This window comes from Hyperoodon ampullatus (genome assembly GCF_949752795.1).
Source record: "Hyperoodon ampullatus genome assembly, chromosome: 11".
NCBI lineage: Eukaryota > Metazoa > Chordata > Mammalia > Artiodactyla > Ziphiidae > Hyperoodon > Hyperoodon ampullatus.
The window spans coordinates 76,623,306-76,637,924 of NC_136924.1; the positions used below are offsets into that span (position 1 = coordinate 76,623,306).

A 14,619-nucleotide genomic window follows, 5' to 3' on the forward strand; every position below is an offset into this window, starting at 1 on the left:
ATCCACTGCTCCTGAGGCTGCATGGAGAAATTTCCCTTTCTCTTCTTTGTTCACACAGCTCCTGGGGTTCAGCTTTGGTTTTGCCCCCACCTCTGCCTGTAGGTTGCCCTCAGGCTTCTGTTCCTGCCCAGACAAGATGCGGTTAAAGCATCGGCTGATTAGGGGCTCTGGCTCACTCATGCCAGGGGGGGGGGGTACAGTAGTTATAATTGGAATGCGGGGTGAGCCAGCGGTGGCAGAGGCCGGTGTGACATTGCAACAGGCTGAGGCGCACCATGTGTGTTCTCCCAGGGAAGTTGTCCCTGGATCATGGGACCCTGGTAGTGGTGGGCTGCACAGGCTCCCTGTGGGTATGGATAGTGACCTGCGCTTGCACACAGGATCCTTGGTGGCTGCAGCAGCAGCGTTAGTGTTTCCTCCCCATCTCTGGTGTCTGAGCTGATAGCCGCAGCTCACACCAGTTTCTGGAGCTCATTTAGGCGGTGCTCTGCCTTCTGTGGGCAGACAGGTAAGGAATCTCCTCTCCTCGTGCACCCCGAAACAATGGTTTCTTGCCTCTTAGGCAGGTCCACACTTTTCCCCTGACTCCCTCCCGCCTAGCTGTGGCTCATTAGCCCCCTTCAGGCTGTGTTGATGCAGCCAACCCCAGTCCTCTCCCTGGGATCTGAACTGCGAAGCCCAAGCCTCAGCTCCCAGTGCCCACCTGCCCCAACGGGTGAGCAGACAAGCCTCACAGGCTGGTGAGTGCTGGTCGGCACCGATCCTCTGTGCGGGAATCTCTCTGCTTTGCCCTCTGCACCCCTGCTGCTGTGCTCTCCTCCATGGCTCCAAAGCTTCCCCCCCACCCACCCCCCATCTCCGCCAGTGAAGGGGCTTCCTAGTATGTGGAAACTTTTCTTCCTTCACAGCTCCCTCCCACTGGTGCAGGTCCCGTCCCTATTCTTTTATCTCTGTTTATTCTTTTTTCTTTTGCCCTACCCAGGTATGTGGGTATTTTCTTGCTTTTGGGGAAGTCTGAGGTCTTCTGCCAGTGTTCAGTAGGTGTTCTGTAGGAGTTGTTCCACGTGTAGGTGTATTTTTGATGTATTTGTGTGGAGGAAGGTGATCTCCATGTCTTACTACTACGCCATCTTGAAGGTACCCCTAATTTATTTTTGGGGGGGCCACACCATGCAACGTGCAAGATCTTAGTTCCCTGACCAGAGATTGAACCTGGGCCCCCTGCATCGGGAGTGTGGAGTCTTAACCACTGGACCACCAGGGTAGTCCGACAAGGATATTTTTCCAAAATTTATAGGAATCCATCATATTTCCCACCTTCATGGGCATGGGTTACTGCAGGGGAACTTGGTGAGCAGTTTACTCAACCAAATGGTCATTATCTTCATAGGATAGAGGTTGGCAAACTTTTTCTGTAAAGGGCCGAAGAGAAATATTTTCAGTTTTGTAGGCTTCTGTCACAATTACTCAACTCTGCCTTTGTAGAGCAAAAGCAGCCATAGACAATACATAATAAAGAAACAGTCATGACTGATTCAATAAAACTTTATTTACAGAAGCAGGCAGCAGACCAGACTCAGCCCATGGGTTATAGTTTGATGACTCTGATCTAGAACCAGTTCAATCCAAAAGGAGAATGCAGGTGACTAAACTAAGATTAAGTTTGAATTCTGTAAGCTCCTTTTTGGCCAGGCTGCCACCCAGCTGTACCAACCAGGCTGGCTTGGGGTAGCTATTAGGGAAAAGAAAGATGCATCATGCTCAGGAAATGTCAGAGTAGAATTCTAAAATTTCAGAATTGGTCAAGATAATCCTCCACCCCTTTAATCCTGATCATTATCTAGAAGGTGGCCAAGGGGATGTCAACTCTTTCAGTGGATGTTTGCATTTAATTAAGATGTGTGGACCAGGAGAAAGTTAAGGAGGTAGAGTCAGAAATCTCTTTAGTTGACTTTTTAAAAAATCCATTTACCTCTTGTTGGAACCAGCAGCTTGAGGATAATAAGGGATATGAAATGTCCATTGAATACCTTGATTATTGGTCCAGTGTTGAGTGAACATTTGCAATAAGAGACATCATACTGTCCAACTGAATATGGCCTGAAAGGCCAAAAACATAACACATTTTATGTTATGGCCAATGTGGCTTGAGTTGGTTGATCAGACTGGAACAGTGACACCATAACCTGAAAACGTATCGACAACAGTAAGGCATCAATGGAGGACCCAAGGCAAGTGGTCAAAGGCTCAATATAGTCAGCTTGTCAGGAGTGAGAGGGGACAACACTCCATGTATTGTGGCCTATTTCATTAGAAAACAAACAGGCAAACTTTTTTTTTTTAATTTATTTTATTTATTTATTTTTGGCTGTGTTGGGTCTTCACTGCTAGTTGCAGCAAGCGGGGGCTACTCTTCGTTGAGGTGCGGAGGCTTCTCACTGTGGTGGCTTCTCTTGTTGCAGAGCACGGGCTCTAGGCTTATGGGATTCAGTAGTTGTGGCATGTGGGTTCAGTAGTTGTGGCTCATGGGCCCTAGAGTGCAGGCTCAGTAGTTGTGGCACATGGACTTAGTTGCTCAGCAGCATGTTGGATCTTCCTGGACCAGGGCTTGAACCCATGTCCCCTGCATTGGCAGGCAGATTCTTACCCACCACACCAGCAGGGAAGCCCAACAGGCAAACTTTTAAAAGGAGGCACAAGACTGGCATGCAGTGGTAGCTTTAACATCAGACACAGATAATCCTTACTTTCCTCGGCCATGATGGTGGATGTGTTGCCATGTTCAGTGTGATGATGGATTCCCAGTAGCAATGACAGGGATCTGGGTGGGGCATACTTAATTAACAGCATGAATCCAGCCCATTCCATTAGGGAATGAGCCATTGCCATGTATATCAGCTATAATTTGTTTCTACAATTCACAGTCCTAAAGAGGACTTGATCTTTAATCTACCAAACTGTGGTCTTGCAAATGGCAGACCAGGTGACTAGGCCATTGGCAATAGTCCAAGAGTCAGTAAAAATATAAGCCTTAATCTTAATAGTATTACCATTATCTAAGGTAGATCTTGGCAAACTGCTGTAAGTCTAGACAATGAATATTTTCAGACTTGCAGGCCATATGGTCTCAGCTCTGCCATTATAGTGTGTGAAAGCAGCCATAGACAGTACATAAATGAACAGACATGGCTGTGTTCCAAGGAAACTTTATACCCAAAAGCAGATAACAGGCCAGATTTGGCCCATTGGCCATAGTTTTCTGACCCCTGGTCTAAGACAGTGGTAACAGCTTTTATTGTATTTACCCAGAAACTGCCTTTGAGAGGACCCAGATGTTGGACTTAGCAAAGACTTAAAGAAACTACTATAAATGTGTTCAAAGAACTAAGGGATACCATACTTACAGAAGTCAAGGGAGAAACAGCTTGGCAGTTCCTCAAAAAGTTAAACATAGAATTACCATATTACCCGGCAATTCCACTCCTAGGTATGTACCCAACAGAATTGAAACTGGGTACTGAAACAAATACTTGTACACAAATGTTCATAGCAACACTGTTCACGACAGCCAAAATGTAGAAGCAACCAAAATGTCCATCACCAATGAATCAATAAACAAAATGAGATATATCCATACAATGAAATATCATTCAGCCATAAAAAGGAATAAAGTACTGATACATGAGCATGGATGAACCTCAGAAACATTATGCTAAGTGGAAGAAGCCAGACACAAAAGTTCACATTTATATGAAATACCTGAAACAGAAAATTCCATAGTGAAAGAAAGCATATTGGTAGATGCCAGGTACTGGGGAAAAAGAGGAATGGAAATTGACTCCTTAATAAGTGTAAGTATTCTTTTGGGCTAATGAAAATGTTTTATAAGTATAGAGGTGGTGGGCCTCCCTGGTGGCGCAGTGGTTGAGAGTCCGCCTGCCGATGCAGGGGATACGGGTTCGTGTCCCGGTCTGGGAGGATCCCATATGCCGCGGAGCGGCTGGGCCCGTGAGCCATGGCCGCTGAGCCTGCGCGTCCGGAGCCTGTGCTCCGCAACGGGAGAGGCCACAACAGTGAGAGGCCCGCGTACCGCAAAAAAAAAAAAAAAAAAAAAAAAAAAAAGTATAGAGGTGGTGGTTACACAACATGAATATACAAAATGCCACTGAATTGTACACTTTAAATGATCAATTTTATATTATGTGAATTTCACCTCAATTTCAAAAAAAGGAAAATAAAAGAAGTAAAGGCATGATGACAATGTCTCATACAGTAGATACAATAGAGAATATTTATATAGAGATAGAAATTAGATATAAAAAAGAACCAAATGGAAATTCTGGAATTGAAAAAGTACAATAACTGAAATTTAAAAATCACTAGAGGGGGGCTTCCCTGGTGGCGCAGTGGTTGAGAGTCCGCCTGTCGATGCAGGGGACACGGGTTCGTGCCCCGGTCTGGGAAGATCCCACATGCCGCGGAGCAGCTGGGCCCGTGAGCCATGGCCGTTGAGCCTGCACGTCCAGAGCCTGTGCTCCGCAATGGGAGAGGCCACAGCAGTGAGAGGCCCACGTACTGCAAAAAATAAAAAATAAAAAAAAATTTAAAAAATAAAAATAAAAATCACTAGAGGGACTCAGTAGTAGATTTGAACTGGCAGAAGAAAGAATTATGAACTTGAAGATAAATAGTAGTATGCAATCTGAAGAGTGGAAAGAAAATAGGATGAAGAAAATGGAACAGAACCTCAGAGAAGTATGGGATAAGCATGTCAACATACATATGATGGGAATACCAGAACAAAAGGAGAGAAAGGAGCAGGAAAAAATTCTTGAAGAAATAATAGCTAAAAGCCAGATTTAATGAGAAATATTAATCTACACATCCAATAAACTCAGTGAATTGAAATTAACTCAATGAATTTGTAGGATAAATACAAAGAGATCTAAACACAAATATCATAGTAAAAATGCTGAGGCCAAAGACCAGAAGAAAGTCCTGTAAGCAGCAAGAGAAAAATTACTCATGTATAAAGGAAGCCTAATTAGATTAACAGTGGACTTCTTATCAGAAACAATGGAGGCAGAAGGTAATGGGATGACATATTTAAAGTGCTGAAAGAAAAACCTCAACTAAGAATACTATAAATAGCAAAACCCAACTTAAAAGTGGGAGCAGGATCTAAACAGATGGTTCTATAAAGGAGATATACAGATGGCTGACAAGCACATGCAAAGATGCTCAACATCATCAGCCAGCAGTGAAATGCAAATCAAAACCACAATGAGTTATTACTTCATAGCCACTGGGATGGGTATATTAAAAAAAGACAGATTAGGGACTTCCCTGGCAGTCCAGTGGTCAAGACTCCACACTCCCAATGTAGGGAGCCCGGGTTCAGTCCCTGGTCAGGGAACTAGATCCTATGTGCATGCCACCACTAAGAGTCCGCATGCCACAACTAAGAGCCTGCATCCCATGATGAAGATCCTATGTGCCGCAACTAAGACCTGGTGCAGCCAAAAAAATAAATAAATAAATAAATAAAAATTTTAAAAAGATTAAAGAAAACATCAAATATTGAAAAGGATGTTGAGAAATTGGAACCCTCACACACTGCTGGTAGGAACATAAAATGGTATAGCCACTTTGGAAAATAGTTCAGTAGTTCCTCAAATGTTTACACATAGAGTTACCATATGACCCAACAGTTTTATGTGACCCAGCAACTGAGCTCTTAGATATGTCCCCAAAAGAAATGAAAACATATGTCCATCCAAAAACTCATACACAAATGTTTATAGCAGCATTATACATAATAGTCTAAAAGTAGAGACAACCCAAATACCCATAAGCTGATGCATGGATAAACAAAAGGCGGTAAAAAGGAATGAAGTGCTGATACATGTTACAATGTAGATGAACTTGAAAATGCTATGCTAAGTGAAGGAAGCCAGTAATAAAATACCACAAATTTTATGATTCCATTTATATGATATGTGCAGATAGGCTAATCTAGAGATACAGAAAATAACACCCTGTCTCGATGTGTCCTCACATGGTAGAAGGGGCTAGGGATTTCTGTGGAGCTTCTGGTAGTTCCCTAGGCTGTGGAAGGTGGGGAGGATTGGCAGGTGACTGCTAATGGGTACAAGATTTGATTTTAGTGTATTGAAAATCTTCTGGAATTAGATAATGATGATGGATGCACAACTCTGTGGATTCACTAAAAACCACTGTTATATCAGTTATATCTTAATAAAGCAGTTACTCCCCAAATGATCTTTTTTAGTTAAGCTTTTAACTTTTAGAATAAATGACATCACTTTCTGTCGATGGTAGAGCATTTGATTTCAATATCATAACAGAGTTGAGGATAATGAGAGCTGAGAGTGTATACTCGTTACCCTTCTTATTTCTTGTAGTCCATCCAGTATGAATTACTTAAAACATGTAAACAACCTAAATAATGCATAGTTTTGGAAAACAGGAGTGAAATCCATGGAGATGTGCCACCCAGCTCACCCTTCAGGGAAGGACTTTCTGCCCTCCTGTGGGAGGAGGGTGAGCAGATAGCTTCCATTACTCAGCTCCATCAGAATCTACCTCTGTTGCAGAGCCACCTAGCTTGAGGTCACACTCTTCCAAGAGCAGCCCACATCACTGGCAAGGATATAAAGTCCCAGCCAAAAATAGAATTCCTGTTTTAAAACTAGTATTTCGTGCATTTATTATGTGCAGGTGTATGGTTTGAATTTTCACTGTTAATATCCTCAAAATGGATACATAACAGTTAACTATGCTTTGGAATTTGTGAATACTTATGAGGTCTGCTATGGTCTGAATGTTTTTGTACCTCTAAAATTCATATGTTGCAATCCTACCCCTAAAGGTATACTGTTAGTAGCTGGGGCCTTTGGGAGGTGTTTAAATCATGAGGGTGGAGCCTTATGACTGGGATTAGTGCCTTTACAAAAGAATCTCCAGAGAAATCCCTGGCCCCTTCCACCATGTGAGGACACATAAAGAAGGTCCCAGCTGTGAATCAGGAAGAGAACCCTTACCCAACCATGCTGGCACTTTGATCTTGGACTTCCAGCATCCAGAACTGTAAAAATTAAAGTTCATTTCTTTTTAAGCTACCTGGTCTATGGTATTTTGTTATTGCAGTTCAACAAGATAAAGACAGAGTCCTTAAGAAGAGGAAAACTGAAACCTTCTCTATGAGGTTTGCTTTCACAACACAAAGAATACAGGACTCTCATGCAAAACTACTTGTGCAAAGAAGCGTTAACAGTCAAAATTTATAAAGTATCTAAAGAAAAAAATAGCATGAAAGAGACTCCACAGAAAATAGGAGAATTGACACTTTACGAACTACAGACAATAGAATTTTGAAAAATATTTTAAAACAAAGATATTGGAAATGTTCAAAAACAAAGGAGCAGTTATCCTTAAGGGAAGGATATAGATAAAATAACGGACAGATTTTTAAAAAATTAAAAGCCCTAAGAAAGAAAAAGGTAGTCATTGAAATAACCACCTAAATTCCTTTGCATGTTTCATAATGGATGATAGACTGGATTTTGACCACATCCTGTCTTAAGATAAGACCTACTAGTCCCCCCCGTCCACCCATTCCATACTTTTTCACAGTTAGCTGAGTCTGGGACCCTGCAGGCACTTTTTTTTCTTTTTTAAGTTTTTTTTTTTTAACATCTTTATTGGAGTATAATTGCTTTACAATGGTGTGTTAGTTTCTGCTTTATAACAAAGTGAATCAGCTATATGTATACACATATCCCCATATCCCCTCCCTCTTGCGTCTCCCTCCCAACCTCCCTATCCCACCCGTCTAGGTGGTCAAAAGCACCGAGCTGATCTCCCTGTGCCATGCGACTGCTTCCCACTAGCTATTTTACATTTGGTAGTGTATATATGTCCATGCCACTGTCTCACTTCGTCCCAGCTTACCCTTCCCCCTCCCCGTGTTGTCGAGTCCATTCTCTATATATCTGCATCTTTATTCCTGTCTTTCCCCTAGGTTCTTCAGAACCATTTTTTTTTAATTCTATATATATATGTGTTAGCATACAGTATTTGTTTTTCTCTTTCTGACTTACTTCACTCTGTGTGGCAGACAGAGTCCATCCACCTCACTACAGATAACTCAGCTTCCTTTCTTTTTATGGCTGCTTGCAGGCACTTTTGAGGTCACCATTACTGCAGGTTGGCCTTATCCTGCTACTTGGAGTACTATTGATAGTAGCTTTAATTAAATGCTTTAAGTGACAAATTGAACAGATTTGGTTTTAGCCTCTGTTGGTCAAATTAATTTAAATGGCTGACAGAGTGGCATACTTACATGAATATTTGAATTCAGCCAAGAACATGTTGGGGTAGATTGTTGGGAGAGGCAGTGGTGTGGACCTGCACATTCTTGCTGGGTATACCAAGAATGCGGGGCCTTGATTACCTAGGACATTTCTCAAGGTTGTGTTTGTAGCAAACAGACTTGAGGGATGAAGTATTTTCTCCTTCCAAAAAGAGCAGGCTTGCTTCAGTTTGATATAAAAATGGTGAATTCCCCCAAGCTCAGTGTTCCTCTCCTGTAATACAACCCACTGCATGGGCAAACATCTATCTGGACCTACCTACATTATATTTGCAGGACTTGGAGGGCATGGGGAGCCAACAGAAACATGAAGCTCTGGCTACTGCTCTTGTCATTAGTAATAAAGTCCTTTTTCTCTGACCCATGGATCTCATGCCTTCTGCTAGCATTCGTGAAATGGTAATAAAGCTAACTCATAAACTAGTAAGTAGGGTAAACTCTCAGATTCTGCACAGTTCTTGACAATTGCAAAAATGAATTACAAGAGGGTTTTTAAGACAAAAAGTGAAAAGTAAAACAATGAATGAATTTTTTCTAGAAGAAAGCATAGGAGACTATTTTCATGAATGTAGAACAGTGAAAGAGTTATAAACAGGACACAAAAAAATACTTGCTATAAAGAAAACACATATTGGACCTCATCAAATGTACTTCTCCACAACATAAAACATGATTAAGAGAATGAAAAGGCAAACCACAGAATGCGAGTCTATAATTGCAACATAAATAATCAACAGAAGGCTCATGTCTGTAATATAAGAGGAACTCCTACGTACCACTAAGTAAAACAGTCAACCCAAAAGAAAACTGGACATGATACTTGGACAGAAACTCCAAGAGACTATCCAAATGTATCAATACAATAAAGGAATGAAAATGTGCTCAAATTAATAATCTGGGATTGAAATTTAAAGCCACAATGCATTGTTACTATATTCTCACTATACTGGCAAAAATTAAAGAGACTGACAATGCCAAGTGTTGACAAGGATATGGATTCCAGGAACTTTCATTGACTGATGGTAGGATCTTGAATCAGTACAAACACCTTGGAAAACTGTTGGGCATTAAGCTAAACATATGCATACCATATGAGTCAGCAGTTCCACTCCCAGGTATGTACTTGATTGAAACATAGGCACATGTGTACCAAGAGACATATCCCAAAATATTCATATTAATATTCCTAATAGTAAAAAAATTATAAACCACCACACTGTACATCAACAGTCAAATAGATAAATAAATTGTTCGTACAGTGGAATATTATGCAGCAGTGAAAATGGGCATGAACAAACTATAGCTATCTACAACAACGCAGATGAATCTTGCAGAGATGTTAGCAAAAGAAGCCAAAGAAAGATGGTGGAGCAATAGTAAAACCAAACTGAATGGTTTTACTGAAGTGAAAAACATCAATATAGATAGGAACATTACTTAAGGGCAAAAGGAATGTTCCACGAGAAGATAAAATGATCATAAATTTGCAACCAACACCATAGTTTTATAAAAAGGAAAACTGTCACAATTACAAGGACAATTGTCAAATTTAGTCATGGTAGGAAACTTAATACATGATATTTTATAAGTACAGAAAGAATACTATATGCTCTTTATGCATATGTACTTTAGTATTAGAAGTATAATAAAATCATGGACAGAAACTATTTTTAAAACTTCATGGTAGTAGTTGTTTCTGCAAAGGGAGATAAAGAAAGTCAACCTGAATAGGTGGACAGAGGCTTTAATTTTATCTGAAATGTTATATAATGGATTTAATCTTATTAATATTATTAGTATTAATATAATTATATTATTAATTAATAATTAATTATATTATTAATATAATGTTTTGAAATGGATTAAAGACCTAAACATAAGGCCGGATACTATAAAACTCTTAGAGGAAAACATAGGCAGAACACTCATTGACATAAATCACAACAAGATCTTATTTGATCCACCTCCTAGATTAATGAAAATAAAAATAAATGATTGGGACCTAATTAAACTTAAAAGCTTTTTCACAGCAAAGGAAACCATAAGCAAAATGAAAAGACAACCCTCAGAATGGGAGAAAATATTTGCAAACTAAGCAACTGACAAGGGATTAATTTCCAAAATATACAAACAACTCATGCAGCTTAATATCAAAAAAACCAACCCAATCAAAAAATTGGCATAAGATCTACATAGACATTTCTCCAAAGAAGACATACAGGTGGCCAAAAAGCACATGAAAAAATGTTCAACATCACTAATTATTAGAGAAATGCAAATCAAAACTACAATGAGGTATCACCTCATACCAGTCAGAATGGCCATCATCAAAAAATCTACAAACAGGGACTTCCCTGGTGGTCCAGTGGTAAAGAATCTGCCTTACAATGCAGCGGACACAGGTTCAATCACTGGTCAGGGAACTAAGATCCCACATGCCGTGGGGCAACTAAGCCCGCACGCCACAACTACTGAGCTCATGCACCTCAACTAGAGAGCCCGTGTGCCGCAAACTGCAGAGCCCATGTGCTCTGGAACCTGTGCACCACAGCTACAGAGCCCACATGCCCTGGAGCCAGTGTGCCACAACTAGAGAGAAGCCTGTGCACTGCAACGAAAGATCCCACATGCCTCAATGAAGATCTTGCACGCTGCAACTAAGACCTGATGCAGCCAAAAATAAATTAAAAAAAAAAACTACAAACAGTAAATGCTGGAGATGGTGTGGAGAAAAGGGAACCCTCCTATACTGTTGGTGGCAATGTAAATTGGTACAACCTCTATGGAGAACAGTATGGATGTTCCTTATAAAACTAAAAATAGAACTACTATACGGCCCAGCAATCCCACGCCTGGGCATATATCCAGAGAACCATAATTCAAAAAGATACATACACCCCAATGTTCATTGCAGCACTACTTACAATAGCCAGGACATGGTAACAACCTGAATGTCCATCGACAGAGGAATGAATAAAGAAGATATGGTACATATATACAATGGAATATTACTCAGCCATAAAAAAGAACAAAATAATGCCATTTGCAGCAACATGGATGGACCTAGAGATTGTCATACTAAATGAAGTAAGTCAGACATAGAAAGACAAATATATCACTTATATGTGGAATCTAAAAATAGGTTACAAATGAACTTATCTACAAGAGATAAATAGAGTTACAGTCATAGAAAACAAACTTATGGTTACCAGGGTGTAGGGAGAGGGGGAGAGATAAATTGGGAGGTTTGGATTGACATATACACACGACTGTATATAAAACAGACAACTAATAAGGACCTACTGTATAGCACAGGGAACTCTACTCAATACTCTGTAATGGCCTATGTGGGAAAAGAATCTAAAGAAGAGTGGATATATGTGTATGTAAAACTGATTCACTTTGCTGTACACCTGAAACTAACACAACATTCGAAATCAGTTATACCCCAATAAAATTTTTTTAAAAAAAGAACAACTTCATGGTAATAGTTGTTTCTGCAAATGGAGATAAAGAAAGTAAACCTAAATAGGCAGACAAAGGAGGCTTTAATTTTATCTGAAGTGTTTTATATCTTATGAAAGGTACCTGACACAAAATGATAAAATAAATTTTTAAATTCTTGGTTTGGGGTACATGATTTATATCATTCTATTTTATTTTTCTGTATTTTTGAAAATTTTCATTATAAAATGGTAATGTACATAAACTAGCAAAAACTTGTAGAAATAAAAAGAAAAGTTGATTTCAAAATACAAGTATTGCAAACTAAGAATTCTACAGATTTAGTAGAAAAAATAAGAACATAGAAGAATTAAATGATACTCATCAATAAATAATCATATACACATAATATATTTGTGTATTAATAAATAATCATATACACATAATATATTTGTGTATACATACACAGAGAGAGATATTTAGACACATATATAATACACAGAAAGAGAACATTACATCTCTCAGAGAGTATACGTTCTCTGAATATTTATAGAGCATATACAAAATCAGTCATGTATTTGGCCACAAAAATACCTCTTAAAATTTAAAAAACAGCAAAATAGACAAAGGATATGAATAGACAATCCTGAGAAAAGAAAATCTAGATAGCCAGCATGTTTATGAAAAGATATTAAATTTACTAGTAATTAAAGAAATACAAATTAAAGTAATGAGATACCACTTTTCATCCATGAGATCTTCCAACATTTAAGAGTAAGTAGATCTTAAAAACAGTGCTAAGGGATTTCCCTGATGGCACAGTGGTTAAGAATCCACCTGCCAATGCAGGGGACATGGGTTCAAGCCCTGGTCTGGGAAGATCCCACATGCTGCGGAGCAACTAAGCCCGTGAGCCACAACTACTGAAGCCCATGCACCTAGAGCCCGTGCTCTGCAACAAGAGAAGCCACCACAATGAGAAACGCATGCACCACAACGAAGAGTAGCCCCCACTCACTGCAACTAGAGAAAGCCCACGCACAACAATGAAGACCCAACACAGCCAAAAATAAATAATAAATAACAAAAAACCAAACCAAAACAAAAAAAAACAGTGCTGAGTGAAAGACTAAGCAAATCTATGACAAATACCACATACATAAATTGGAAATATATCCATATAACAATCATGTTAAGAGGGTACATACAACAAAAGGATACATACCAGACATTAGAATGGTTTCCTGGAGTGGTGGGGGATGAGATTGGGAAATGGACATAATGGAAAAATAAATAAAATGAACAATAATACCTATTGCTTAGGGATGTAGAGGAAAGGGAACCCTCCAACACTGCTGATGGAAATATGAAGAAAACAACCTGACACCATATGTTACCATGGAATTCTCATCAATAGGGGATGACTAAAGTCATCCACACTGTGAAATATTATATTGGCATTAAAGGAGAGTTAAAACCACACTTGTTGTTTTAAAGAATTTCCTAAGGTATTATTGAATGAAAGAGGGTATAGAAAAGTGAGTATACAGTGATGCCATTCTAGGAAACAGTGATCTCTCCCCACCCCCAACCTAACCCTTTAAATGTATGTTTGAGTACATACATACATGTGTGAGTACACGTGTGTGTGTACAAGCACAGAGAAAAAATAAGAGGGAACATACACGGAACAGGGTGAGGAACTAAATAATGGAAGGGGGAAGGAAAGGAGAGGAAAAGACAGAGGCAACCAAAAGAAGAAAAAATAAAGATTGCACTAAAAAAATTCAAGTGTATGATCATATTTATTCATGAATGTAAAAGTGTATATATGAGGGAGTATTTGTAGGCAGAAATTAAATAAGGTTTGTATTATTTGTTTAACATATGAGTGTCTCGGATAGTTGGAATCTCAGGCCACATATGGGGTATGTTGGTCATGTAGGTCTCGGTTGTTGCCTGCTTTGATAACTCTGTGCATGTGCAATACTGGCACTAAGTTTATTATCTCTGTGATTTGTACTATTTGTGGAATCTTTGTGGTTACAGTTCTTTCTTGAGTGATTCTAACACCTGCATAATTTTTAAGAAAAATAGTGAAAGCAAGATTGTTGGATTAACAAATAAAATTTGTCAATTTGTAGGCCCTAATTTAATGTTTAGTTAGAAATATGTGACTAAAAACTTGGTGGAAACTGTGTCTTAGGAATTGGAGAGACTGACTTAAGAAAAATATCTTGTCATCATAATGCATTTTAGTAAATGAGGTATGATGAGAAAAAGTTGTAGAGGAAAAGAAACTTGCCCATAACTGAGCACAGACTAGGCTTTTGCATCGTACCAAGCTTAAGTTGTAAATATTCATATAAAATGTACACCCTGTTTATGAAAGGACTAAGCACTAACAAATAGCACTTGGAGGTTCCTTAAAAAACTAAAAATAGAACTACCATATGACCCAGCAATCCCACTATTGGGCATATATCCTGAGAAAACTATAATTCAATAAGAGACATGTACCACAATGTTCATTGCAGCACTATTTACAATAGCCAGGACATGGAACCAACCTAAATGTCCATTGACAGATGAATGGATAAAGAAGATGTGGCACATATACACAATGGAATATTACTCAGTCATAAAAAGAAACGAAATTGAGTTATTTGTAGTGAGGTGGATGGACCTAGAGTCTGTCATACAGAGTGAAGTAAGTCAGAAAGAGAAAAACAGATACCATCTGCTAACGCATATATATGGAATCTAAAAAGAAAGAAGGT

The 14,619-nt window shown here is 39.2% G+C and overlaps 1 protein-coding gene across 1 annotated transcript in view; it reads left to right on the top strand.

Annotated features, from left to right (window-relative positions):
• AMN1 (antagonist of mitotic exit network 1 homolog) overlaps positions 1 to 14,619 on the top strand; it is a gene marked incomplete at its 5' end in the record, with an annotated part of 75,331 nt that overhangs the window by 35,241 nt on the left and 25,471 nt on the right. The gene's annotated exons all lie outside the window — the stretch shown is intronic.